General features: G+C 22.3%; 1 protein-coding gene across 4 annotated transcripts in view; it reads left to right on the top strand.

Annotated features, from left to right (window-relative positions):
• Window positions 1–1,146: 1,146 nt before the first annotated feature.
• The window catches only part of LOC113557726 (limbic system-associated membrane protein-like), a 182,053-nt gene continuing 168,360 nt past the window's right edge, over window positions 1,147–14,839 (top strand). For 2 of the 4 annotated variants that reach the window (XM_026963283.1, XM_026963281.1), the window contains exon 1: window positions 1,147–1,358. The gene's annotated coding sequence lies outside the window, so the exon portion shown is untranslated. Of the gene's footprint in view, window positions 1,528–14,839 lie in introns of all 4 variants that reach the window. The other 2 variants (XM_026963284.2, XM_026963282.2) reach the window with 1 other exon arrangement.

The raw sequence follows: 14,839 nt of genomic DNA, 5'->3' as shown, positions 1-14,839 counted from the left end.
CACAGAATACTATTAATACAGTTTTGTGATTTGATGAATATTAAAATAATTATAATTAATTTTATCATTGTTATAACATTTCAAAAAACTATATTAAAGTGTTTTAACATTTAAAGAGTATGAATTATTTTCATATTGTTTGATTTATAATGTAAACTTATGTCTTGGAAATTAAGAATTTAAAATTTAATAGGATTGTTGTCCTTGTTATATATTCTCTATCTCTTTAAATATACTTGAAATCTCGCACGTTATTTTTTTTTTATGTGATAAAATATAATGTGACTTGTGCATTAAAAAATAAATTTTATTTGGAATAAGTACTTACATCTTAAATAAATATACATGTATTTTATTTTTGAATTTATAAACATTTTATGTTTGATTATATTTGTGTGACTTTTTAAAATTTAAAAACATAGTCTTACATCTAGATTTATGTTTAAAGAAATGTTTATAAAGCCATGTATTGGTATGGTATATTATTAATATAATTTAAAGGTAAAAAAATATCAAACTTTATCAATAATATTTTAATAAAATTTAATGAAAAACGTTGGTTAAATATGATATTGATGAAAAACTACTGATGCGTGTACACACGTAACGATGTTGAGAAAGGGTTCGTATCAGCAACATGTGCGATATCGGTTATAGTCGTCGTTGATACAAGTTTGGTTTTTATTCTTATCGGTGAATTAACCGAAATATAAACACCCCAGGTGTTGTGTAAGTCAGACGAGTGGTTAGGATAGCGATACCGAGTAAACTCGACAGTCAAACAAGTGACTGTATAAAATATACTATACATTTCTATCAAAATAACCTATGGAAAGTTGTTGAGAACTAAGTTGTAAACTCGTACGGAACATTTAAAATGATGGTGACGTTTAAAAGCGAATTGAAATTATGTATTTCAAATTTTTTTTTTTTTGGAGGGGGGTACAATGGTTTTATTTTGATACAGATTATTTTTTAAGTATTTATACTTGCATTGTTTTAACAAAAACACAAGCAATTTTAAATTCCTAAATAAACAGTTTGTAAAAATATATTTATTTAATTTTTGTGTAAGAGACATGCGCCGGATGAGAACGTTTTGGTGTCCGAACGACAGATTTTGAATTTAGTACGCCGTCTGCTCTTCCACGGTTAAACACGCGTATCGTTTTTCAACCGTCTCGCGTTATTTCCATTGCGTGATATTTTCATTTATTATTTCAATAAACATAAACGATTTTGTGAAGAAAAACTTAAATAATAAATGGATTAAACGAACATTTTTTTAAGTCGTTCGTGTTTACTCGTTCGGTTTGTGAAACAAAAGTTCAAATCTCTGGATTATAATTATTGTTAAAGTAAAGACATTTTTATATTTCATAATATTATACTGTTCAATAAATATTAAGTTTTAAAATTAATGTATGCTTATACATTAACGATAGTTAATGTATCACTATACTATTTTGTAATATTTATTCAGATGGTATTGATGATTATTGGTATCTATTAAGAAAAAAACCAAAGGTACTGATAAAAGTTTTATTTAATTAAAATAACATTGAACCTATCGCTTGTTTTTATAGATCGATAACAATAGTTTATAGAAATTAAAATACTACAATTTAAAAAAATTAAATTTTTTTCTTTAAATATTGAGTAAGTATGATTTGTAAATATTCATGATTAGGTAAGATATTTTCATACATATTATTTATTTTAAATTCTGAGTGGAAAAATGAATATATTGTTTTACAATGATTTGTGTGCATGTGCTTTCTTATTGCATCTATCATCATCTTTTGGAGCGCATTAGTGTATTGCTTTTCATGGAAAATCGGATCTAGTTGGTACTTTGGTGGAGGGAGGGGTCAAAAGTAAACTATTACCAGTAATTTTCAAAATTGGTTTTGTTTTATTTTGTTATAATTCAAAAATGAATAGCTGCGGAGTCTTAAAATGTGTATCGAATGTTCATTTTAGTCAGTATTATTTTAGGCGTGTTAATATAAATTTTTCTAAATTAATTACATATTATTGATATCAACACTGATATAAACATTTTCTATAAATTATATTATTTTAAAAATATTTTTTTTCTTTACATTTATAAACATTTTAAATTCCTAATTTTTTTTTTTTTTTAATCGAACAAAGTATAATAAAATTTTTGTTTTTGAGTAAAAACTCAATAATTTAATATAGATTGCCATATAAACTGTTTTGGTAGTAATTTAAAAATATTAAAAATAAAGTATTCACAGTTTTTTTTTTGAGCGTTTAAAGTTAAAATGCTTACAAAATTTAATATAATTATAAAAAAAAAATTTTAGTTTTTTATTAATTTTTATTTACACACCTTAAATTTGAAAATTTAGTATGAGTTTTATTTCTGAAATTTAAAAAAAAGTTTAGTGTTAGAACAAATACATTTTTCAAGTATTAATCTTTGACTTTTAGAATTCTTCTAGTTTTATTTTTAAAGACTCGATAAAACATTTTAGGCTTTGTTGAAAATCATAAATATTCAATACACGATCTTTCATAAGTTGTTCTTACGTATAGCAGTTTAAAATTATTTAAAATACATGAGAATGATTTTTTGAAGTTTATAAGTTTGTGGAAATTTTAAAATAATTTTGTAGACAAAAATGACAATATTTTTAAACTTAAATATATTTCATTAGTTATTCTTAGTGACCTACCTAAAAATCTAACAGTTCCATTATTACTTTTTTTTATAGACATTTCAAGTTTAAACTTTTACGAAATAGTATATTTAAACAAATATTAACCAAAAATATAATTCTAGTTATTTTGTTGTACATAATTTAATTTAAAAATATTATTAAATAAGAATATTGAATATTTTCAGTACTGTGTATGTTATTATTTATTATACCTACATAATATTGATAATATTTAAAATATTTATACTACGCACCTTCTCATACTAGTTTACAGTATGCTAGTATTGACTTATAAGTTAGTAACATCTAGTAATAGTATATGGAATAATATCATAATAATTAATATTATTAACTAATGAATAGTATTTTTTTTTTTTTGCAAAAATAAATTGAATTTACCGTATTACCAATAACTAACAAAAATACTTATAATAATATAAATACATAACAAAGTATCCTTAGAAATATAAATTGACAGACCGCTAAGAATCGTTTTGGTATACAACGATTTATCATTGAATATTGAATATGAATTCAACACATACATTATATATTGAATAGAATACCTACTATATAACAGAGTAAGTTCCTCAATATTTTTAAATTACTGTTCTATAAAAAATTTGCATTCCTCGATAAGTTGTATGAACAGTAAAATTAAAGTGCAACAATAGTAATTATTTAGGTACATCAAATCATTGTTTTTTTATACTGATTTATTGAGAAGTAATATATTATATAAACTTATTTATATTATTATTATTATTTTATTTATTTATGATTTTTATTTAAAAATAATTGTTATTACTTTTTAATAAATCAGTATAAAAAACAATGATTTGATGTACCTAAATAATTATTATAATATACTAGTTTAAAATAGTATATTTTATAGGTATAATGACTGAATATTGACATTTGTTTATCTTTTTAAGTATTTCTAGTTATTGGTGTTATTATATTGCCCTATAAAATCTTTCTGTCCGACAAACGATTTTTTAAGACATTTTATTTAAACATTGCAAGTAATTACTCGTACAAGTAATATATTTTATATTTTAATGACTGGCATTTTATGGTATGATGATATTATCAATATAACAATAACACAACAAAACAGAAACATAACATTTTAATGTTTTATGTATTAAATTAAAATTAATTTCAAACAAGTACATTGTAAATAATTATCATACAAATATAATTTTGTTTAAAAGATTTAATAAATATTGTCTGAATAATATTAAAATGTTTATTAGCTTATAAATGATTATGATGTAACTAATATTATTACGGAGCTTAAACTTTAAATGTTGTACATAACAATTAAATAATTTAGCAAAATATTACAATGTTTAAAAATATTTTAACTAAAATATGCAATATTGTATAAACTTTTATAAAACAATGTATAACATAACAATTGTTGAGAACTTGTGTTCTTTTTTTAATTGAGGAAAACGGGAATTCTTATATATAACATCAGTTTTCAACAAAATCAATTATGATTTTTTTTTCATTCAAAATTGAATAATTGTGGACTTGATTTTTTTTATTAAATATTATTCTATATTCATATAAATATTTAGCAACAATTCTGGTTGTCTATAGCAGACAACTAAATATAATATACATACCATTTGTTATAACTATAAGTTAAAGTAACTATAAAGTTATAACTACAAGTTATAACTATCACATTTTTGACGAACTATTTTAATAAAATATTTGCAAATGGATAAAACGCATGCAAATTTAATACAGACATTAATATATTTGTTTTAATTCTAACAAGAAAATAATACTACATGTCACTAGACTAGTTTGTTTATATTTTTGGATTTATGACAGAAAAAAAATTATTAAAAATAATTATGACAAAGATCGGTTTTATTTTAAATACGAGTGCATAGTAAATTCAATATTTTTTATATTATATCAAATATATAATACATAATAAAATAATACCCGATGTGGTTACCAATACCTGGTATTTGCCGCCTTAAGGTAGAATAGCCTTCAAATAACATTGAAATTGATATGTTGTTAAAACTTAAAACCTCTATGAATATGGTTAGTTGAAATTTATATTTTTAGTTATATTCATGATGACTTTTGTGCGTAATACCTGGTATTAAAATGTTTAATCTAGGGAATACAAATTGCATAAACTGATCTGTAAGTTGATAATATATAATTATGTCCACAGATATATCTACACTATATTGTATTTTATGCCTGAGGTTACGTCATTTAATTCTTTGGGAAAACATGTAGAATCATTAATTTTTGAATACGTATTTTGTATCTATGTATAATTATTAATTTTTTTTAAGTATTTTTCATGTTTCAAATTTTGCTTTTTTTATTCATCTATTGAAATCATAGTAATTATTATAATGTATTTATGATACTAAAAAATTAATAAATAGTACACGAAATGTAGATACCAATAATTCTGAATAGAGCTAACTGTTACTTGTAACTCTAATTAATATAACTTAAGGTTATTGGTTTTAAATTAATTTTCGCTTATCTTATGAGGTAGAATTATTTTTAGTTTTATAATGACTTAGAATTATGATAAATCATTTTTTTAATTATTTCTGGATTTCAATTTTATTTGGGCTTTTGTTGATACTTAGCCATTTATAATGTTGTAGTCTTATAATTTACTCATAATGTAATAGATATACTATTAATGTTCAGATGAGATTTAAATCAAATTTTTGTCAATATTAAGTTACTTATTATATACAGCCATACTTGTAAACAGTACAATTGGGTACAATATCAAGTGTTCAAAAGTTAAGTGTTAGAAAATCAAGTGTCATAAATTTAAGTCTCATAAAAGTTATGTGTTATAACATAGTTGCGTACTACGAAGGCCATGTCTCTACAGTATTTATTTTCCATACCTATAATATTAGATTTCCATATCAAAAAATTGTTTTTTGTTAACGTATTGTAGTACATACCTATACTTATGAAGACCAATATTGTTCCTTATCGTTTAATAATTTCAGCTAAAATAGCTAAATCTAATCTTTATTTACCTATTATTGGTACGGCCGCGGCACGGCGTGGGGATTTACAAAAATACCAGGTTTTCGTGCATGAGACAGATTAGTATTAGGTATATTTGTTATAAGTCACTAAGAATTTATTGTTTATTATTTTATTAATTATATTGTATAACATAGTAAAAATGTATTTTATTTAAGATCTATACAAATGTATCCTTGGAATACTAAAAAGAGCAGAAGCAAACAGAAATTAACGTAGAACGCGTAATAACAAACTCAATGTCCATTTCAAAAAAAAAAAAAAATAACCACCATATTATTATCTGACCGCAAAATATATGTAAAAGATTAGAACAGAATCCTGGGTGTGATATAAAAGAATTTCTTAAGGTTAATACTTTAAATGTTAAATTTTAAACATTTTTACAATAATTACACTTTTCTGTGTTTTAACACAAACATTTTAACTTACACCTAATATATACGTTAATTCATACATTTTTTTTTGTACTACGATTTTTATGAGAAATAAATTTTATAATATATGATTTTTATGATATTTAATATTATTATATCCGACCTTATAACACTTGACTTTCTAAAACTTGACCTAAATTCGTACAATTGCTCAGTAGAGTGAATGGTATTTAAATACCTATTAACATTTTGCAATTAACCACCTCTTTTCTGTAACGAACATTTTTTATGTAGTCATTTTAAAACAATAATGTTTCTATTTCAATGTGTACAATAATATAATATAGTTTATTATTCGTATTTAGCACACGTTTTAATAGTGGAATTTTGATATTAATTTGAAATTAAGTTCGTTTTTATAGTAAAAATACATCTCCTATTTACGTTTTTGATAATGAATAATTTAAATGTATTGTAACACGACAAAATAATTTTTTGCTGAATATTTTATTTTATTTACTGCTCGTGTTCTTCGGCTTTATTACATATTGAAAATCTACGGTTTGACAATTGATTTGTTTCAAATTGGTGTTATAGGTTTAGCTTCATCGAAAATAAAAGTAACATATTATTCTGTTTGAGTATTCTTCATTTTTGACAGATTAATTGAAATGTGGCAGTATTTTATTTTTTATTATTTTTATTTTAGTTTTAATAATAATATTTTGTTATAATATTGATAAACCGAATTTGGTTTACGCGATTTTTTCAAGTCAAATGACTTGCTAGAAATATAATCTTATCTTCATTCTTCATTATTCTCATAGTTGTAAAAATATTTCTCAGTAACTAATTATGTGGAAAAATACGAATATGTTGTAATTTATTTTTATACTACATACTTTGAAAAGTATTTTTTTTAAAAACACATATTATTGTAAACCAGATACCAAGACATTTATCATTTTTATTTCTATACGAAATCTAAAGTTAAATGAGTATATTTTATATTTATTTTAAATTGTATTAATAAATAATATTTTCATATGCTCATAAAAAAATATTTCGTATAATTTCTACTTCTAGTACGGCAACAGATTATTAAAAATATAATCACAGTTATTTATTCAAGAAATCTAACCATAAAAGATGCTAATTATAACTTAGAAAAGAAACTTATTTACAATCATAATACTATCACCTTATCAACCTTATTATACAAATAACTAGTTGTATTATATAAGCTCACTAACTCTATTGAAGAACTAGTTTGAGCAATGGAGTTGTCTTATTTTTAAAAATTGACATTTAGATGAAGTAACATTTTAGGAAATTATATCCAATATTAAATCTACTTACATGTAGCTACTTAAAAATAACTTATTTTTAAATATGGAAAAAACCCTTATTATTATCGCATTACTTATGCAGAAATGATTTTCCAAGCGTAACGATGTTTTATATTTATAATATCCAATTAGCTACATTAATCCAAACATTTGCTCCTGTAAAAATAAACTTGACTAACAAATACTTAAGTATAGAAATGTTAAGTTATTTTAAATTAACACAACACAATCAATTCATTAGTTATAAAAATAAGAAAACTCTCTTATGCCTGCAAGTAACTGAGATATATTTTATACAATAATCGAATTAAAATTGTATCGAAAGCATTAGTGAAATAGTGAATTCTTACTTACATAATGGTATGATTGGCGATTGCTTGAGGTGAAAAAAACAAAACAAATCTTTAATATGTGTAAACTATTGACTCATCCAAAAAAATATTTTGAGATTAATTTTAAATAAAAGCCTCGATTACCCCGTCAAGTTCCTATATAAATAATTGAATGCACTACCTGATAAAAAACTTTTAAAGTTGCTGTCATCTTATATATTATAAAAATAACTAAGCATAACTGACTAATATGCCACAGTTTTAACACCAGATGTAAACTAAAAAATATTATTACCCCTAAAGTACATAAATCCACTACCCTGGGTGTTATTTTTCATACATTACTCCTAGAATTTTAACAGCTCTCTTTAATTCAGAATATACCAATATACCATACAATATATACTTTGATTTAATAATCTACTACACTAACACTAGTTAAACTTACTGCTTACTATAGTTACTAATTACTATTATATAATAAATTGATAGATAATAATTGTATTACATTTTTATATTTGTAATATTGGTGATTTATAAATTATGTACCTTTGTATGACTATGATTTATAGTAATAAATTGCGAAATATGTAAGCTATTCATTGGATTTTGTTATATTTTATAAAATTAAAATAATAACTATAATAATCATAATAGTTTTAGAAATTACTATGATATTTAAATAAATCAAGTAAAAAAATAAAATTGTATACTAGAAATATAAATATAATTATGTAAGAAAATTATTTTTAAAATATTATTAAAAAGTCTTAATAACGAAAAAAAATGGTTTACGAGCTACTAATATTGTAATGTATTATATTTAAGTGTTATTAAATTATATAGTATATAGGACTATATTATTTTAATAAAATTAAAATTAAATTAAAATATTTACAATACACAATTATGTTGAAATTAAACATTATTGGCTCAAAAATTATATTTATTTTAGAATTTGGACACGACTAAGTTAACTTAGAATAATGTAAAATATTAACATAATCACATATTAATATATTATTTTGTACAGAATGATTTACCAAGCATGCTCATCATATTTTTTTTCTTAAATAATGCAGTTATTAAAAACCAATTTTTTGGATTTTCATATATACTTAAAGACCATACTTTAAATTCTTGATATTTGATGTAGTATTAGGGCAATATCTTGTGGTGATGGAGAAACATACTTCTGTTTTTCAAATGACAACTTCTCTTTTCTATTTTAAATTATTTAGAAGATAATTTTTTAGAAACGATTGACATATTAAAATCGAAATTCAATCGATCGGCTTAAGCTATTTAACTCTAAATACTAAAAATAATAGGTAATATATTTGAAAGATACGACATGTATAATAATTTTAACATTTTAGCGATTAATTAATCCATAAACATTTATGATTTGTAAAAATCGTTCAAGCATAATAAATACTAGACTTAATATTAATTTCATCTACTTTATAATTTAGCGAATTCATTATAGTCATTAGTATATATAAATATTTTATTAAATGGAATCTACGTTTTCAAATTTTAAATTGGATAAAGCAATATTTAAAAAATATTATTCACTAACTAATTTACAATAAAAAAGGATGGTTTTTGTTTTTAAAAACACAAGATTATATTATCACAGAAAATTTCTTCATTATAAATTATAAATATGGTCAATAATTATATTTCAAATTTTCAAAAATCAGACTTTGAATAAACCAATTATAAAAGGAAAAAGATGGAGTTTAGTATGCTTGCTGAATCATTCTGTAAAATGTCTCTAAATATCACATCACAAATCACAAATTTTATAAAAATAGTATGAACTGAAAATGATCTTACTAAATATATTGTATATCAACGTGAGCACGTATAAGGTATAATTTGTATTTTATCGTGAATTCGTGAGCAGAAACACACACACACACATATATATATATATATATTTCTTTCATAAATGTATGGTAATGATACAACCTGTAATATCTCATTTTTTTTTAAATATATAGGCAAACAAATGATGTAAATCCATAACATCGAGTAAATTGTAATTAAAAAATATAATATTTGTTTTTAGTATATTATAATAATACTATATTCTACTATAGTATTATTAATACTATTATAATACTAATAGAATACAAATAAATATAAAATGTAATGATTTTACAATTAGTTATATTTAGTTTATTATACATATACGAGTATATTTAGATAAATCAACGAATAACAAGAACTTATTGATGATAGAAGAGATCTAGAATTTTAGATATATATAAAAAAATAGGTACCTATAATAAACTATTTGAAATTTAGATAAGAAAATAATACAGTTTATATTTTCAAGATATCAAATATTCAAGTGTTACGTGCATCGAATGCTTTATTTGAGTTTTGTCGTGATTTTAAATTAGATATTCTAAAATCACTATCCTAAAATAAAATGGTAGAAAGTTATTTTAATTGTTTTATTTTTATTGACTTAGTTTATTTAAGTGGAAAAGTTTATAACTAATTCCAAAACCTCTATAAAAGTCTATTTTATGTTAATATTTTGCTTTTGGTTACATTTTTTGTTTCTTCGTTATCTATAATTTGATTTTGAAATTGACGTACCTTTATAAGGTTATTACATTTCCTGATAAACAAAGATTAATTTAAATATTACTATGAATATGATTTAGAAAAACATTTAAGCACGTTTAGCGAATAAAATTAAACAAAGAATATAGTACGTTGTAAATTTAATAGAGCAACAGTATTTTTATATTCGTATATTTAATTATTCCTCTTATAATATTATACACACACGTTAAAACATGTATTTATATAAAATAACATATGATTTTTTTTATTGTATACAACTTGTGAAATCTACCCGAGTAGATTTTGGTACAGCAAGTGCATAATATTATTATATTATACTATACACATGTCCACCTCCGATGCCATAGCCTCTTTAAGTTGCTATACCAACCGAAAACGCGATATTACAATCCCCTAACCAATTAATCACTCTCAACAACCAAACGAAATTAATAAATACAATTGTATAAATTAAAACAATTTTAGTGAACAATATATTAGTTTCATAATGACGGGTTTGTGTACGTGTGTTTTTTTTGTGTTTGTCATCACGCTGAAGTAGCAAAAATGCTTCAATTTTTAATATTTTAGGCGTTTTTTGATAAATCTAACTATTTTAATGTACGTCGATATTGACTTGTTAGTTAGTATTAATAATATTTAAGCACATAAGTATAAATTGATATTTTTATATGCAATGTTTTCAGGTAAAAACTAATTCAAACATAGAATATATTACTAATAAGTAATAATAAAATAAATTACTTTAATAGCAATATAAATATACCATCATGGCATAGATTTTATAACGTGGACTGATAGACTATCTTCTCTCAGAATCGTTTTTTTAATGTAATATCTTATGACTGAATTAAAATTCAAAACATCCATCACAGTGATCTACTCAATGAACTCAATATTTGTGCCTATTACGAAAAAAAAAAAAATTGGTCTGTTACTGATATTTTTCATTAACAGTAAATTAACAAATACTATTGTGTTTGTTTAAACACTTAAAAGAAATTTATAACAATTATTTTTAATTTTTTTTTAAATTTTCTTTTAATCTCTAAAATCAAAAAATTGTGCTTTAGACGTAAATTCAATGTTAACTTTTTTTTGATCAACTATTCTAATGTTGTATACTTATACGAGATTAAAAACAAACCTTAAGTTATAATATAACTATTAAATAATATATTTATTTTCAAGTCTAAAAAATTAAACATAATATCTAAAATTTGTATTGAGTGATATCTAAAGTCATAAACAATTGAATATGATGATGTATTACAGTCGCTTGTATTTTTATTGACTGAAAAAAACCGCTTTTATAGTAATAAAATAACCATACACTTAATGTAACTTTCTATTTATTTGAATTTGAGTTGTATTTATAATGTGTTAAAACACATTTTGTCAATCAAAATCTTCAGTTGTCTATTATAGTTGGAATATATAATCCATTATTTTTTCAGAATCGCAATAAAAAATACAATAATAATGAATAATTATAATAATTTATGGTCATATACACACGACCCACATGATCACTTTTGAAATGGTATGATTAATTGCTTTTACATTTAATAACTAAGTCCTAATACTGGCACTAAAGTGACCAACCCACAACACTAAACAAAGTCAAACAAAGCAAGACGGGTTTCGATTTCAAAAATGATCGTATAAATTAGGTTTATAATCTTCGCCTAAAAACTTTTTTTATAGTAGGTACTTAACTAGATTTAACGAAGAAACGTTTACTGAATTAAAATACTTTATGGTAAATAGTTTAATATTTAATTTAAAAATTATATCATTACCATGGACCAAAAACGAAGAATTACTAAATACCTAAAACTATATTTACCTAACTCCGTTAAACATAAATATACTATATTTGGTTTATTGGATAATTTATTTATAAAACTACCCTATCTATATCAATATATAACATTTATAATATAGTTATGAAATCTTAATTTTCATATATTTTAAGACATTTAAATTATTTAAAATATTTTTGTATTATAAGATTTGTTAATTAATTTAAAGTTTTGGACAAAAGTTATGGGAAAATAATATATTATTATATCTTATAGGTTACTTAAGTTTTATTGCCATACCGTGATCTACTAATAATTAAATTATTGTATTTTTTTTACCTTGTACATAATATTATAATATAATAACTTATAGAAAATTAGTTTGAAGGATAATTTTTAATACAAATATGGTTTATTATTTAAAATTAAAATAGTTGTTTAGGTTTAACATATAATTTATTTTATTGTGTAACTCGTGTATGGTATGTGGATACACGATACAATTTTAAATTTTATGTAAAAAAAAAATGTAATTATTTAATACCTCGAATTAATATTATTCAATATTAAATAAATTAGTGGACAATTAAATTCAACAAGCGTTCTTTTATAGAGGTGATGTTGTTGTAGATTATGTTGTATAAACCGTAGTTAACGAATCAATAAAATTAATATTTTTAAACATGCGCTTAGCGTTGGACTCTACGATTCTGGTAAACCAATTCAAAGGTGTAATATTTCATTTGGAACATTATATATCTGTTTTATGTTAATAAGTATTCTGTTTAATTTATATCAGTTCTTTTTTTTTTTTAATTAAAAATGTTTTTAAAGTCCATTGTATATTTTATATTTGTAGTGTCGCAAATTAATAAATAAAATTAAATTAAAAATTATCTCACTAATTATTGACTAATGAAGTTTTGCTAATTATTTTTATTACATTTTGAAAACCTGTTTTAAAAAATGTACATTGTACAGTCTGAATGAAATGAGATATATTTTTTAATAAATTATTTATTTGTCGTTTGAATTATTCAAGAATGATACGATCACAAAATATATTAATAATATTTTATATATTATTATTTTATATAAATAGATCATATCCACGTGTTGTTTTTGCAGATAAAGTGATTTTGATTGATGAGTGTTGGAAGAAAGTTAATATTTTAAAGAAAAATGTAAAGCTAGTTAACTCAGGAGTATTATAAGAGATAGCGTTGATAATCAGCAGGGCAAAAAGTGATAATTATTAGAGTTTTATATAATAGTAATGCATATAAGAAGAATTTCATTCTGTGTGCATAAAATTAGTGTTGTACTAAATTAATGAATCTTATTGAATTATAAACGATTTATTAAAAGGCATAGTGTTCAAAACATTAAATGGCTTTAAATTAATGAACCATTCAAAATATTATATTAAAATAATATATTAGGTACCAAGAAAAAATATATAGTTGATGAAGATACTAAAATTATATACCCATGTTATCAATTTAATTTCATGTTAACATATACATTTTGAAACTGGTGCTATTTATATTAATGGATATGAAAAATAATGTGATATTTTAAAAATATAGTAAGTATATTTATTATTTATGTATTCATAGTGTAAAACATTTATAACTATCGTGTTTTAAGGTAAAAAAACTTTCATGCACATATTATAAATTAATTTATATATGTATTTTTTTCATTATTATCCTATTGAAAGCATATTGGTCAGTCGAATAAGTTCATTTATTGAGTAAAAAGTAAAATAAAAAGCAGTCTGTCTGATTGAATTGGGTTTTGCCAATAATAGATGCACATCCGTTGTTTGAAATTGAACGATACCTTCGACATCCAGTTGACAAGATTGATTTAATGGAGAATACTAGACAGTAAACTAAACCCAAACAATCAATCAACTATACTAGCAGACCATTTTACACTACCCAAACATTGGAAAATCATAAATAAATTCAACAATAATAATCATTTCTGAAATATAATAAAAAAAAACACTATTCAATATTTCAAAATTATACACATTCCAGACATTTAAATTGAAGAAGTTTTTTTTTCTTATTTTACGCATAGTCTTTATTATCAAACATTCTATATATGATTCGACATGATGAATAATGTAATTCAAACACATTGGAATAACATATTGCAGCAGTTTTATTGAACTTTTATTCATGTACAATATACATTGAGTAAATAAATAAAAATGCGAAAGAATAAGTAATGAAATAAGGATAGTATTGTAAAATCATGAATAATAATATTTAACGGTACCATTTACAGTTTGATTAAAGTAAAAAATAATTTTGTATATTTAACATTGGTGAATACAAATGGAAAAACATTATATTACGGCTTTTAAGTTGTATTACATGATATTATTTGATAAATCAATTTTAGGATATATTATCCCGATCTGTCTTAATAAATTTTAGAAAAATATAATGTGTTTTAAATGTATTCTTCTAATTTAAAATGCGTTTTTCCCGTGTATACGCAATAGTTTGTCGTGTTAATGATACATTATGCATTTGCCTGCCTACGTCTAATAACTAACTATATATTAAGGTAATCTAGATTTCTAACCTAACGTAT

The sequence above is a fragment of the Rhopalosiphum maidis genome, chromosome 1 (assembly GCF_003676215.2).
Source record: "Rhopalosiphum maidis isolate BTI-1 chromosome 1, ASM367621v3, whole genome shotgun sequence".
NCBI lineage: Eukaryota > Metazoa > Arthropoda > Insecta > Hemiptera > Aphididae > Rhopalosiphum > Rhopalosiphum maidis.
The sequence above is the reverse complement of the archived record's forward strand: the minus strand, read 5'-3'. Positions and strand labels throughout refer to the sequence as shown.